Here is a 14968-nt window from a genome sequence, read left to right as displayed (position 1 = left end):
TCCAGGCTCAGGAATCAAGTCTGAGGTCAGTAAGTCCTTAGGAAAAGGACGCATGGGAGTCCCGTGGCCATTTCATCCTCCCCATCTCATCCCACCTCAAGCCCCATCCAAAACCAAAAATGTCACCTTCTCCTACACACCTCCCGGCTTCTGTTTAGAATATGTGAGCTGAGCAAGTCGACTGCAGCCGTCAGATCTCAAGTTGGGCAAATACAGAGACAGCACCTTCAGTCTCCCTGAAGAGTGCTTGTCAGAAAGCTGCCACTCACTCGGGGTCTCTAAGTGCTCTGTCAAGCTTTAACTTGATTAAAATTGAAAACCACATTGCTTGAAAACCAAACGTGAAATCGAAATCTCTTTACTCGGCGCGCTTACATTCCAAAGCCCAGGCTTATGGATTATCCTCAGTTAATTTATGCCATCTTTGTGCCATACATTAATTTTGAATATATTTGTTGAAAATTTCCTGTAGCTTGCATTTATGGTTGTCAAAGGGGCTTTTATCTTGAAAAAAATGGTGCTGGTTTTAATTACAATTCTAAATAGCTTCATAACCATCGTGAACCCTGGATTTACATCATCTTTATGACAGCCGCGCAATTCCCGCTTTATTGATTTTGTCATTTGCTTCATTACAGTTAATGCAAGCCCTTTGTACAGAGACAATTCTGGGCTGCTCTCCTCTTGGAAGGGGTTAGTATAGAACATCTTGACGGACACAGACCCCCATCCCCCACCCGCTGCCTTCACCACAATGCTGACCCAAGGGAAAAAAAAAAAAGGCAGGACGGGAGACATTTCCAAAGTGGCTATCTATCACAGGCAAAGGCAATGTTATCTCTGATTATCCAACCCTTTCCTCTGATCGGATGCATTCACTCTTGTCCGTTTGGAAGCCCTGGAGATGGTGGTGTAAGTGGAGACACCCTAAGCCTCATTTACCATCTGTTTAGAGAAAATCCAAAGTCGCAGCCACCTCCTAACACGTTTCACACATCAGTCCTTGCTCCCAGCCCAGCCAGAGGCCTAGAAGCCCGTGCAGTGGGGACATGGACAGGCAATAACCAAACTGACTAATCTCAGTATGTAAATGCCCAGCAAAAACGAGCGAGTTAGCCGGGGTGGCAATGGAAGCCCCCAAGCGATGAACTTGAACCAGAAGGAAATAGAATTGGGGACATTGAGTATAAGAGGAAACCACAGTGTCTGTTTGGAGCCATCGTCTCTAAAAAGCTTCTGGGAGCCCAGTAAGAAAGGAAACCATCCCTCGAGGGATGGAGTGTGCAGACCATGGCCGGGATGCTGTAGGCTTCAATTTCTCACTTTGGATCCAGAAATGAGGATTTTCTTCTTTCTTCCCACTTTCTGCTTGGATGGACCCACTCTTCCCTAGCCAAGATAGGAAGGGGGAGCTCACCTCCTGCTAGGGGGTGAATGTGGGGTGAACTTTGAAGAAGTGTGAGTCTCTCCAAGGGTGGGGAAATCCCATCTCAGGTGGACTCGGGCACTTCCAGAACCTCTCAGTGGACCACTCGACCTGAGGGTGTCACCAGAAGTGGCTTCTCACTCCTACAGTCTCCTTTTCCAAATATTCTATTGGACAGGACTCCAGCCTCAGCTGTATAAAAAGTGCTGACTTACTGCATGGTATTCAAGTTATGGGTGCTCTTCTAACGCTTTCCCTATGACTCATGGGAGAAAGAAACGCATGGGGAAGCTGGGCAGGGAGACTTTCCAAGGAAGAGAACAGAAGGGGCTGCAGGAGCCTAAGCACTTGTTCAGAGCCGCCCTTCCCCCCAGCCGAGCATGCAGGAGTTTCATCCCCCTTACATGTTCCTGCCCAACAGGTGCTGTGGGCTGTGTCCTCTCTCAGGGAGCAGTTTGGAAAACGGTAATACCATATCCGTGTATACTTCGATTCCCTTCCAACCTACTGTTCAGGCCTCCAAGGCATCGGAGCGCCCTCAGCTTAGCTGTTCCAAACAGGAGTGAGCTCACACTTCCGTTCTCAACACACTGCAATAAAAAGAAGATCTAGCTTATCACAGGGGACCCAACAGCAGGGTGAAAAAAGAAAAAACCACCCTCACGTGCACACAGGGGCTTCTGTGGGAATTCAGCATCCCGGAATGTCACTTCTTCAGAAACCCCAGGAGTCGTCACCTCATGCCATTGCTTAGTGGGCATTTTAGCCCAGAGAAGTAAGGCCACAACCCAGCAAGGCAAAAGACCCTTGCTTCTGATGCTTCAACAAGCTGCCGGCTTGTTAATTGGCTTGTTTGTGTTTCTGTTTGTTTGTTTGTTTGTTTGTTTTTGTTTATTTGTTTGGTGTTTGTTTGTCCCACTAAAGCCTGGAGTGCTTCACTGCAGCTCCCTGGGCAGTGCCTTCAGATCCCAGCAATGGCCTGCTGGCTTTTTTCTAGAATTAAGAGAGACTCATAGCCCTTTCAGTCCTGCAGTGGCTTCAGGAAGAAACTCTAACCATAGCCCCATGTAGAGTCATCCCCCACTGGAGTGAGGGTACCCAAGAAATAACCACCCCGTGTACTGTTGTAGTCTGCACTTCCTTCTCCCTTTTGTTTCTCTGCCCCTTCCTTTCATTTCAGCATTAAAAGGAAACATTTTACCAGGGGGTGATGGTGCACGCCTGTAATCCCAGCACTCAGGAGGCAGAGGCAGTCAGGTCCCTGTGAGTTAGAGATCAGCCTGGTCTACAGAGTGAATTCCAGGACATCCAGAGCTACTCAGAGAAACCCTATCTCCGAAAAAAAAAACCATCCCCCCCCTCCCCGCCCCCCCCCCCCCCCCCCCCGCTCAGCTCAGTAGCATTAATGTGATTGTTCCTGAGTCCTAGAAAAACTTGGTGCCAGCCTTAGGGAAAGGACTTGTCACTTCCACTCAAGCCCTTTATGCCATCTCTTCCTCGGGCGTCATGCTCACAGGCCCCTAGTCAGCCAAACCAAGGGTTAGGCAGAGGATTTCTGGTCACAGATGCTTCTCCCTCTGCCCTGATATAACCCTCTCTGCTGCCCATCTTCTCAGAGAAAGGAAGCAAGGGGCCGGCCTGTGCGAAGGTAAAGCAGCTGCTCCTGAAATGCGGATGCAGGCTACTGAGCTATCTGCACAGGACCCTGCTGGAGGGATGGGGAGAGGAGGCAGCCGAAAGTGCAGGGTAGTAGCTGACCCTCCTCACTTGACATTACACTTGGGAGTCTAGCGGGCAGTCTTCTACCGTCATCCTCTCTGTGTATATATGGTCCTTTCCTGGGTACAGAGTGGCTGGCAACATCTCCCGAGCAAGTAGGAAGAAAGCGGTTTTTAAAATGCTATAAATAATCCCCAAAAGTAGGTAGATTAAATCCCCTCTTGTATTTCTCTCCAATCTCTCCAACATAATTCTGCTCACACCCAGACAGAAAGAGTTTGCTGTTTTATTGAGCTCAGTCAGAGGCCTATCCCAGGCTCCCCTACTTCTCCAAACAGTAGTAGCATCGCAGGGAAATGACCCTTGCGGTATGGTATTATAGCAACACTCCTCCTTGCTATGGGAAAAGTGAGTGTCTCATTTCCTCGATCTCCCTCTCTCTTGTCCCAGCCTCAAGGTAAAATTCACACACACATAGAATTCAACATTTAATTAGCTAGTTAGTTAGTTGGGTTTTGGGGCGGGGGGGGGGCAGGTGCAGTTTGAGACAGGGTTTCTCTGTGTAGCCCTGGCTGCCCTGGACTCACTTTGTAGACCAGGCTGGCCTTGAACTCACAGAGAGATCCGCCTACCTCTGCTTCCTGAGGATTACAGGTGTGTAATCCATACCCAGCTCAGCATTTTAAAAAAAGAAAGAAAGAAAATATAAAAGAACATGTAAAAGTTACTATGTGTCTGAGGCATGGGGTGTGGCTTATAAATGCACTACTTAGGGGTATACTGCTCAGGCCAGTGAGGTAGCTCAGCAGGTAAAGGTTCTTGCCTAAAAGACGAATGACCTGAGCTTGACTCCCAGGATCCACATATTGAAAGGAGAGAACTGATTCTCAAAAGTTGTCCTCTGACACCCATAGGACATACACACAACAAACAAACAAACAAACAAACAAACATAAAAAGTTAGCCGGGTAGTGGTGGCTCATGCCTTTAAATCCCGGCACTTGGGAGGCAGGGGCAGATGGCCAGCCTGCTCTACCTAGGAGTGAGTTCCTGTCTTGAAACAAAAATAAATTTAATGAGGGTGTAAAACTCAGTGTATTTTTATTAAGTGTATTTAAAAACGATAAACAACCATCACCTCTCTCTAATTCCAAAGTACTCTCATCTCCTCGAAAGGAAACCGTGTGCCATTTCATTCCTGTCCCCTTACCATTCCCTTCCCATCCCTCTACTACCCCAGCTTCCGCCCATTGCTAACCTGCTTTCCGATTCTTTAGGTTTGCCTAGTCTAGGTGTTTCCTATTCCATTTGGCTGGGTCTAGAACCTCTGGGTCAGGTAGCAGTCAGTCATTTCCTTTTTTTTTTTTTTAACCACCACACTCTTTGCATTGCAGCTGTCCCATTTTGCTTTCCCACAGGCAGTGTAGCTGGGTTCCAGTGTCTCACATCCTCGCCAAGCACTCGCGGCTTCCCCCCCCCCCCCCCGATAGCAGTCTTAGCTAAAGCAGCATCTCCCGTGCCCCCTAAGATTTGTCCCTAGCTCCTGACTTGTGACAAGCCACTGTCACTGTGTTACAGGCAGGACGGATGATGTTGTCAATGAATCTAAATATTCCTTATTCCTTAAAAGTAATAGTAAATAAAACGGAGCGGGCCTTTTCCTCGTGTTTCGGTTCTACATATTAGCTTGATTGAATGTAGTTATCAGCGCCGCCCACATTGCTGAGTTTTGACGACACTTTCTCCGCAGTTAATTACAGAGGCCCTGATATCCCCTTACACTGAGCTTACAAGACATACTTTAATTGGCTTCTACTGTCACAAAGATACCTCTGAGTGATGCCTTGCTAATGGTCACTGACCCCCCAATATCCTACTACACGATGTAGTGAGAACTGCTTGGTAATTTCGGTACCTGTGGCTTATGCACCTTTGGAAGACAAATTGCAACACCCGTGGGGAGGGCATGCCTGGAAAATACTGATCAGAATCTCTGCAATTTACAACTTGCCTTGGCAGGGGGCCAGGGAGGTACGGGGAGGCGGGGGTGGCAACAAACTATTTCTCTGTGTGTCATGCTCCTACCCAGGAAAATGCTAAGCTTTTCCAAGCTGCCTGGAAAGTTCCTGCCTGTTAGATCCCAGCAGGCCACCTCACCTGGAATTGCAGCATATCCTCCTGTGGCAGGCACCTGTCCTGATCTAAAGCAATCAGAGCTAAGACGAACCTAAAAGTTAAATTGATACCCAGGGATCTAATTGAAGGCTAGAAGGGGGCTATGTCGGGAATACCTTTGAGGGGCCCTCTCCTTCTTTTACCATACATTGCATAGTGATGCTTGTCGGCCAGTGAAAGTAACTGGCTTCCAGTGACAAACGCCAAGACCAGATTCTGACTTTCCACATCTGTCTTGTCTCAGCCTTCAGTAACGTAACGCTCATGGAGTGGTGTGATAGCTTTCCAAACTTTGTACTTTAAAAGTTGCAAGTGAATTGGAACAGCATGGTAGGCTTGTATAGGTTTTTTTTTTTTTAATGTAGAGGGTGTGTTCTTTGAGGATGTCCTTGTCTGCCTATGTGTCACAAACAGGGAGGAGGTGGCAGTGACCAGCAAAAGTCAGGCACAGCGATGTGAAGGTGAGTGATGTGCTCAGATAGTGTGTGCGGGGGTGGGTAGGAGGCGCCCCCAGAAAGACGGTACACTGCTTCCAGCTTCGAAGCAGCATCTCTTCTAGTATTCAGAGTGTGGGCACACCTGCATCCAAAACCGAGTTCAGAGACATGAGCGCTCGACACTTCACACTCCTCTTCCGTACAACAGGCACTGTTGTAGTGTTGGTTCACTGCTTGATTTTTTTGTTGTTGTTTGGTTGGTTGTGGTGTTTTGTTTTTTGTTTTGTTTTGTGACAGGGTTTCTCTGTGTAGTCTTCACTGTCCTGCGTTCACTTTGTAGACCAGGCTGGCCTCGAACTCACAGGGATCCACCTGCCTTTGCCTCCCTGAGTGCTGGGATTATTGGTGTGTGCCACAGCGGCTGGCTATACTACTTGACTCTTAAATTAATAAAGGCTGTGTGCCGTTACTGTGGCCTTGGTGGCTACGCAGTGCATGATGTACGTTACAGGGAGTCTCTGTGTACAGACTGAAGAATAATACTAAGATTAAGAAACTCTATTCTTTCTTGGGCTGGAGCAATGGCTTAGCAGCTAATTGCACTTGATGTTAGTTCTGAGGACGTGGGTTAACAGAGCAGGTGGCTTACAACCACATGTAACTCTGACTCCAGGGATTGTGGCAACATCTTCTGACCCCGATGGACACCCACCATACACATAGTGGACATAAAGACAAGCAGGCACACACGCATGTCTGCCTAAATAAATGATCAAAAATTACATTCCAGTCGATGGTGTGGCATTTGACTGCTTTGGGTGCTCAGTACATTAGTTGATTGATAATTAATTAGAAACAGCCATCAACAAATGAGGTTAAACTTTGCAATCACTTTCCTTTAGTAGATCTTCCCCCATGGGATTCCAAATATATCACCGTATTGGCATCGTTTTCCTGTAAGGGAAGATGTGCGTTTTCTTTGATGTAAGTTTTTAGTGGCTTCTTGATTTTTCAATCTCCTAACGCCTGGAGAAGTTAGAAGAGCCTGTGTGTCTGAACTGCTGCCCTTGTTCCAGAAAGAATATATTGAATATCTCAAATAATAGATTCCTTGGGCTGGGTAGGAAAAGAAGGGCTAAACGGATATGCTGGGATCGCCGAGGAGTCTGAGTAAAATGAACAGGCATTTTTCCCCCTTAAGAACTCATAAGAAATCAATCTCAGGACACATAGCTCTAGAGCAGAAAGAGCCCTCAGAAATCACACAAGGAAAAAAAATAGATTCCTTTATTTAATAACATTAGTTCTAAAGCAAATAAAATTAAACAAAGCCAGAAATATGTTTCCAGCATGTCCACATTTCATTACTTTAATTCTCACAATGGACTTCTGGCCGAACACTGTTGTGTCCATACCACAGAAACCGAGATTTGAGGACACAAATGTGACTCGCTTAGTTTCCAGAGCTAGAAATCATTTTTTTTTAAAGGTATCAAATGTGGAGAACTCATGAAGGATTTGGTAGAATGAGTTGGGAGGGGCAGATAAATTCAGAGACATATGGTTAGATTTCTAGAGTAATCTGTGTAATGTTTTTTTAAAAAAGCAAACAATTTTTGAGGATCTAAGGATGCGGTGCAAACTCAGTGCACTACCAAGGAGAGGTCCCCAGGCTGTGGTGACACATGCCCTCACCCCTGAGTGACGATGCTTGCAAACCAACATGAGGAAGAGAAACCAGGCTCTTGTGTGGACACCCATCTGGCACCCAGGGAAACACACCTCCACTCTGGCTGCAGCTTGTTAGCTGCAGTCCCAGGGCTGTATCCGTTCACTGTGCCCAGTAGGAAAATTTCTGAAACCTCCATGGGGCGAAAGAAACCTCACTAGAGTTTGTGATGGTTGCTTTAGAAAAAGCAGTGAAAGCAGGCGCACAGGAATGTAACTTCATGCCTGTTCACAAAAGTGCATTTCTTCCCGTTTCTCACTCCTCCCTCCATCCTGCGCCTTTGCTGAGGACGAACCACAGATGGTTATCTCTCAGGAGTGTAACTAGGGAAACCACAGACTTGCCCCAATCGCTATGGAGACAGCCATTTATTTGTCCAGCCTCTGAGTATTCATGACATCAGCAAGGCCAGTGAGTATAAAACACAGATACGTCTTACAAAGAAATTCAAATTCCCAATAAGGTTGAGAGGGCACAACAACAACAATTGAGACACTTCGGGTGCCCGCCAGCCTCGTCTCTCAGTGTGTCCGCAAAGGAGCTCGTTTTGCATAGAGTGTAGTGAGAAGCCTTGTAGGGCCAGTGTAACCAAAAGCAAGCTTGTGAATCCAAAGCCATTTGAAGCTTTAGAGACCAAGTGAGAGAATGATGCTCTGAAAATTAATACCCTTCCAATGGACTCTGCCCCGGGACCCAACAGAATGGATGGCCAACACATGGATGTCTGCATATCACATGGGTGTCTGTAAAGTCACCACAGTTTGCCTAGGGCTGATGAGTCCTAGGACAGGTAAAGTCTCAGGCAAACTGTGATGCCACAGTGACTGACTGTGTCAGCCTTTGGTCCTGATGCAAAGATAACCACAGAGTCTGGAGCCGTAAAACATTTTATAAACAGTAATGAAGCTTTTTTGGTCCCTTAATCTGGAAAGTCATATGAAGCTCTCTCTCATTATGAGTGTGGGTCTGTTTTATTGTTGTTCTTTTATTTACCTAGAAATGCCAGAATTTGCTTCCAACATCAAATTTGATATGCAAAACTGAAACAGGACTTTTGCCTTTTCCCCCAGCTTACCCTTGGTGCTACATTGATTTGCAGGGATCCTTCACTTAGATTTTTTTTTACCAGAGCAAATTCATTTGCCAAACACCCCTGTATAGGAAGTTTCCATACACAGAGCTGGAGTTATTGGTATTTCCCAGTGATGTGTGAGGCCCCTCTTTATTCTCCAAGGTCGGGTGTGTCTCTTTGTTGCTAATCGTCAGCAGTGTTTGCATTATTGCAGAACTTGCTTCTAGAAGCATCACCTAGGTGGATGCAGTTATTCTCCTGCTGAGAAGTTCATATGTTGAACAGCAATATGATATATACTAAACAAGACGTACCATGCTAGCAGTCCTTGTTAAAATAGATTTCTGTTTAATTTTCAACTTTGTTCCGAACAGGCTATTGTGATCAGAAAGCTTAATTAACCGGACTCTGTCCCTTCCTTAGGAAATAGGTGTGGTTGGTTGAAGTCACTGGAATGGTAACAATCAATTTTCCAAGTAATTTTATAAGTATATTCTCATTACATATCAGATCTCCATTATCACATTGACCGTTTCGTAAGATACACTTTTATTTACATGTGTATGTGAGTGAGATCATACACCTGTAAGTATGTAGGAAGGAGATACAGGCATAGAGTTGTCAGTTGTACAGACAGGGATCTTTGCAGATACTTAAATAATTCATGGATGGGTAAACATATCTGTATGCATGTATTCCTGGGTCTGGTGGACAAGTGTACTAAATGTGCAGAATAATAGATTCGACTCCTTTTGCTCGTGTGCGATGTCATTTCAACGTGGAATTACAGCAGCACCTTAATGATGCGAAGTAGTGACAATTCATTAACAGACTGTGGCTAAGATCAAGTGTTTGATTTGCCTACAACGTGTGACCAGTACTCAATTATATGAAGTGTACGCATTTCTTTTGAATATATTTTTCCTTTTGTTGGTGAAAATAACCTTGAGCTTTATTATTTTTGAAAGAGAAGCAGACAAATGCTTCTATAATTTGTTCTTCAATAATGAGTTTTATAAAATTAAAATGTCATTTTTTTTTTAAAAAAGTGCTACTAGATTTCTTATTCTCTACTTAAGAAAGAACAAATAGGTAATGCTGAGCAGACAAACAGGGGGTCAAGGCTTTTTCCCTGTCTGTCCCCGGACTTGGCTTATGAAAGCAGGATTCTCACAATTTTTTTTCTGTTAGTTGTAATATTTTTCTCTTCAGTCTAGAAAAAAGTACACTTGGAAGATATGCATATATGAACATATATATATTGCAAAAACAAATTCCAATTAGTTTGTATTTTGGGAATTATGACAAAGATGGTTGGCATGCAAAACCGCAGATAAGGAACCATTTTTCCATTTTCAAAGGCTCTCCTATACTTCATTCTGTATCCCGGGTGCCTAATGCAGTGTGAACTTCTGTTAATATACTGTGACTACTCTAGGTTAGTTAATCGCTTGATTCCGCTGCCATGGACTTGTTTGGCTTCCTGCTAAGGCTTCCCTTGTGAATTGTGTATAGACGTCCTCTGCTGATTTTGTACATTTTGTGAAACTAGTGTTGTTCAGAAAATTAGCAAACGGTGTAACTCCAGAGGATGCTTGGCCTCACCTGCTCTTTCACATCGTACTGGGAGGACTACAGCGACCCTAGCTGTATGTCTGAAGCAGAACACTGCTGCCGCCGCCACCGCCGCCGCCGCTGCTGCTGCTGCTGCTGCTGCTGCTGCTGCTGCTGCTGCTGCTGCTGCTGTTTGGGGGCTCTGAGGTGATGGTGCCTTTAGGCTGTTTCACCAACCATTTGGTGGGATACTGGGACATCCCCCTGTGCATACCCCCCACCCCACCACCACAACAGTTGGATGAGTGAGCCCTGGTGTGCAGTCCTTGCATGTTCATAGGGAATTCTGGTTGGAAATTCTACTCTTCTTCCAAGTAGCCAAAATCTGTTTCTGGAGACTTATACTCCCCAGGTATTTCTCGTGGGGACTTGCATGCAGCATTGAAGTCTTGGAATATTCTTACTCTTTTTTTTTTCTTACTTTCTGTGGCTGCTGTGCTGGTGTGGGTGGGTGTAGATAGTGTAGACCAGGTTTTCCTACTTCTCCCACCTCTCTTAAGGATTTACACGTGCTTCGTAAAGATTTCTGAACTGCAAAAAAAATCTTTCTCTCTGGCTCCGATTATGAAAAATTGAAACTGCAAGCAAAAGAGATGAACTGTTGATCATTTAGAGAATATTACACTTAGGATCAGGAATTCTCACAGAGGTGCTATTGCCCAGCCTGCCATAAGAAGAGCTTACTTTAAGTCCCCACTTATGTTGGCTTTCCTTTCTAATTTGTTTATTTTTGCAGAATTAAAAAAAAAACCCACAGTCATCGGAGCACAGCTTTCAGTGAGTCTGCACTTAGAAATCCTTGTCTGTGGATTTCTGTCTAAATGGGGCCTGGTATCATCTTATCAGTCGTATTGTTTGCTGCAATGGGAGCTTCCCAGGGAAATTAGAGCAGTTAATTTAATATCAGGAAATGTTTTGGGGCTTCTCAGCTTATTCAGAGACCAAGGGGTGCAAATCAAATTAGGTATTCAGTATAAAGGACAGGACAATGAAAGTTACTTCCCAAAAGAAAAGAGCAGCTTTTCCTCTTCCATCCACTGCCTTCCTAGACTTCCTAGGAAGACTACAGAAATCTCAGTGTTTCCAGTTCTTTCTGGGGATCTCTCCTGCAGGGGGCTGGGGGTGGGCTCTGTATTCCAGGGAACCAGGAGGTGCTAAGCCCAGTATGGGCTCAAAGGGAAATAATACTTAGACCTGCTCTTATCATAGAAAGGACCACAGGGCATCAGCCAGGGCCGTATGGCTCATAGCTTAGCACTTCTTATTGTGGGCCTGTGCTAAGCTCCAGTGGACGCTGCTCAGCAGCAAGAAGAAATACACTTCTCACCACCCAAGAAGAACAGGGGCAGAGCCAGGCTTGCTCAGTTGCTGGGCTCTTTCTGCTCGTATTTCCAAAGTTCTTTTTGCCCATGCCCCCTGAGTGATGGTGTGCTTGGCATGGAGTATGCTATGAGCTTTTCTCATTCCCCTTTAAGAGGATCTTTGAATGAATCTTTTCAAAGGCATGATACAGACCTTTGACCCTCTGAGAGCTTAGAATACACATCAGCAGCCTCCAGCATACTGGACTCTCAGAAACAAACTGCTAAACCAAATGCTTTGGCTTCAGCTACCAGAAGGTTCTGTTTGTTTATTAGACCTCTATTCCAACGCCGACAAAGAGTTGCTGGGCTTGCAATTTTTGCCTCCCACCCCCACCCCACCCCCACCTTGTGTGCTTTGGGGCTTTGATTGTTCTGAGTTGTTATTTTGGAAAGAGAAAGCAGTCTAGGGATGGTGAGATGGTTCACTGGGTAAAGATGCTTGCCACCAAGCCCGATGACCCAAGTTTAGTCCCTGAAGCCCATGTTGTACTCAAGTTGTCCTCTGACCTCCGCACTGCCTCCCTCGGATAAACAAACAAAACAAACAAACAAACAAATGCAAAAGAAAAGATGTCCATCTGAGCTTAGCACCTTCTCATTTTGTCTGGGGACCCAGTGTTTGCATGAAACGACAGGAGTGACCACAGACTGTTAATGGGGCTTCTTGTGACTCCTCTCCTGCTCAACAAATGGCCTTAAGCTGTACCAGCGGGGAGGTGGAGTCTGGGGTTTCCACTTGCCCGACAACCCTTTGCAGGCCAAGCATCTTTATAACAGCACATCTTGAGCCTGGTCCATTGGCTAGCAAGGATAGCTGGGACACAGGTCCTGTTTGTTTTATATGTTGGTTAGAATGAAAGGAAACCATCTCTGTTCTAATAAACATCTTCTGGGCAAGCACACTTACGCATAAATATTTTAATCTTTCATACATTCCGTATGTGCTAAAGTAAGGGATGAAATACACCCGGAGAGATGCTTATATTATGTCTCGGTTTTCCCTCTTATGAATAAACAAATAGGTGTCAATTTGCGCCTCCCACTGAAAGTGCTTAAACACACAATTGATAATGTATCTGACCACTCTGATTTTGTCTTAAATGATCAGGGTCCTCTTGTCCCCACCATTTCAGGACCTGGGCTTCGGGACGCTGACACAGCACTGAGTACAGATTTTTAATAAATCATTTTAGCCCTCCCCAGCCCCCTCCAGACTTTTAATTCTCTTTCTATCGCTCAGTGGTGGGATTTTTCTTCCCTCTTATTCCTGTAACTTTCTTTTTATTTTTTTTTTTCCTCTTGAAGATTTCATTTTATCCCCCATGGGGGGAAAATTCTGTATACTTAGAACTCCTCTTTGGTTACAGATGCTCTCAAAAAGAAAAGGAGTGGATAACACTTTACAAATCCCTTCACCTGTGGCATGCTGTAATTGCAAGGACCTCTCTGAGATGCATGCACTTGAGCAGGTCCATTTCCACACATCATATTCCAGTCTAAGGATTTAGATATTGTTTCCACTTAGGCAGCTGGTGCGGGTGTTGTTGTTGTTGTTGTTGTTGTTATTGTTGTTGTTGTTGAATTCAGCAAGTTCGGCAAACAGTCTCTTGGAGCCCAAACCCAGCCCTGCCAAGTTTCTGCTTGGTAAGGTTTGGTGGCCTTGACGAAGAGCGGAAGTTGTTGATTCATCGCCCTTTAAACCGATGATAAATCTGGAAGCTGGGCAGCAAGACTAGACTGCCCTAACAGAACCACTGCCCAGAAAGTGGCTGTCCCAGACAGATCTAGTGGGGGAAAAAAATCAGCAAAATCGTGCAAAGAGCAGCTCCAGAGAGATCAGGGACTGAAGAACCCTGTAAGTCTGAGAACACCCACGTTAGCCAGCTCTTGAAACACCAGCTGTAGAACTGGTCAACCTCAAGGGTGCTTCGGCTTTCTGAGACCAATATCTTGGTTACTTACAATTCTGGACATTATTTATTTTAAATTTGCGCTGTGGTGACTGTCTATCTGGGTGATGCCATTTCATAATATTGTGCAGGACCTGACACAGCACAGGAACACGGGAACTCACATATGATCTTTTGGGAGAGAGGGGGGGAGGAGAGAGAAGAAGAAGAGGAGGAGGAGGAGGAGGAGGAGGAGGAGGAGGAGGAGGAGGGAAAAGAATGCCCTTTGTGAGAGTTACCAAATGTTAGTTTGACGGTGTTTTGTGGAGAACTGATTTAGGATTTATTAATGGAAACCACAAATCAAAATACCAGCTGTAGGAAATGAACAACCTGGAAAAGGCTCATTTTGTTCATTTCATGTGAGAGTCCATGGAAAGAGTTTTAAGAACAGCCACACTTTCAGCCTCACCCAACCCTGGTGTCCTCTGCAAAGGACAGTAGATTGTCGGTTGTTACTAGCCATTTCCTGTACACGATTGTTTTCTGTCTTTTGCTGTTTTAGCAATTAAATGAATTATATATAGTCTAAGTTGAGCGTGGTTGTGATAAATACTGTGATTTACTTACTTATCAAATAATATACATTTTTGGCTCAGGAAAAAAATGGTGTCTGTATATTACTTCTCGACTAAAATCCCCCCAGCCCTCAACTGGAATGTATGCTAGTCAAGGCATCTTTTAGAAAGATGTTATTTTCCTGCACTTAGGATGGGAAAGGGAAATTAAAAAGGAATCCTAAAGTAGGTGCATTTAATTCTCCCCAGTTTAAGTGTAAGTGGTGCATCTTTTAGGCAATAATGATATTCCTTTTTCTCCTCCATCACAAACACTTCCATCAATGAATTTCTTTAATGTTGATGGTGGCTAGTGCGGTTTGAGGGAATCTGTATTTATTCAGAAAATGTTCCCATAGAATGACCTACCAGATGGGCCCCATAACAATGCACAGAGACATCAAACCACCACAGACATTTGGTGCTTAGAATAATAAAAAGACTATAAAATTAGATTAGTTGAGTCTAATTTGGAATCGGTATATTCCCCACGCACCCTCACCGCTCTTGGGCAGATAAAGCCTTGAGATTTAGCGCTGTGTCAAAGCAAAGACTGTAACTTCCAGTAAAAGAGAGACGAGGGAGAGGGGGGGAAAAGCATTCTGGGAGGTCGCGGAGGGCAGAGCAGTGACCTCCAATGATTTACAGGCCTTTAGCTTAATGAAATTGTTTCAGTGACATGACAGTAAGAGCTCGTAATGGATTGGATGCCCTAATGTAATGAAATTACTCCCTTCTGCCTAAAAAAAAATGCGCAATTAATATTTACTGAGACCTGACAGCCTTTGGTGCGCCCGCCTGTGTAGTTCCCTCAGACAGTCAGAGAGAAGAGACGGAGCAGCAGCGGAGCAGCGTGGCAGACAGGCTGGCTCTGCAGGAGCTCCTGGCAGGGACAAGCAGAGCCTGCAAGGGGTGGAGGGACAGGC

General features: G+C 45.1%; 1 protein-coding gene across 1 annotated transcript in view; it reads left to right on the top strand.

Moving 5' to 3' along the window:
• The window catches only part of SLIT3 (slit guidance ligand 3), a 584284-nt gene that overhangs the window by 409107 nt on the left and 160209 nt on the right, over window positions 1–14968 (top strand). The gene's annotated exons all lie outside the window — the stretch shown is intronic.

This window comes from Acomys minous, assembly GCF_964271855.1.
Source record: "Acomys minous genome assembly, chromosome: 16".
NCBI lineage: Eukaryota > Metazoa > Chordata > Mammalia > Rodentia > Muridae > Acomys > Acomys minous.
Note: the sequence above shows the minus strand (reverse complement) of the source record. Positions and strands in the feature narration are given on the sequence as shown.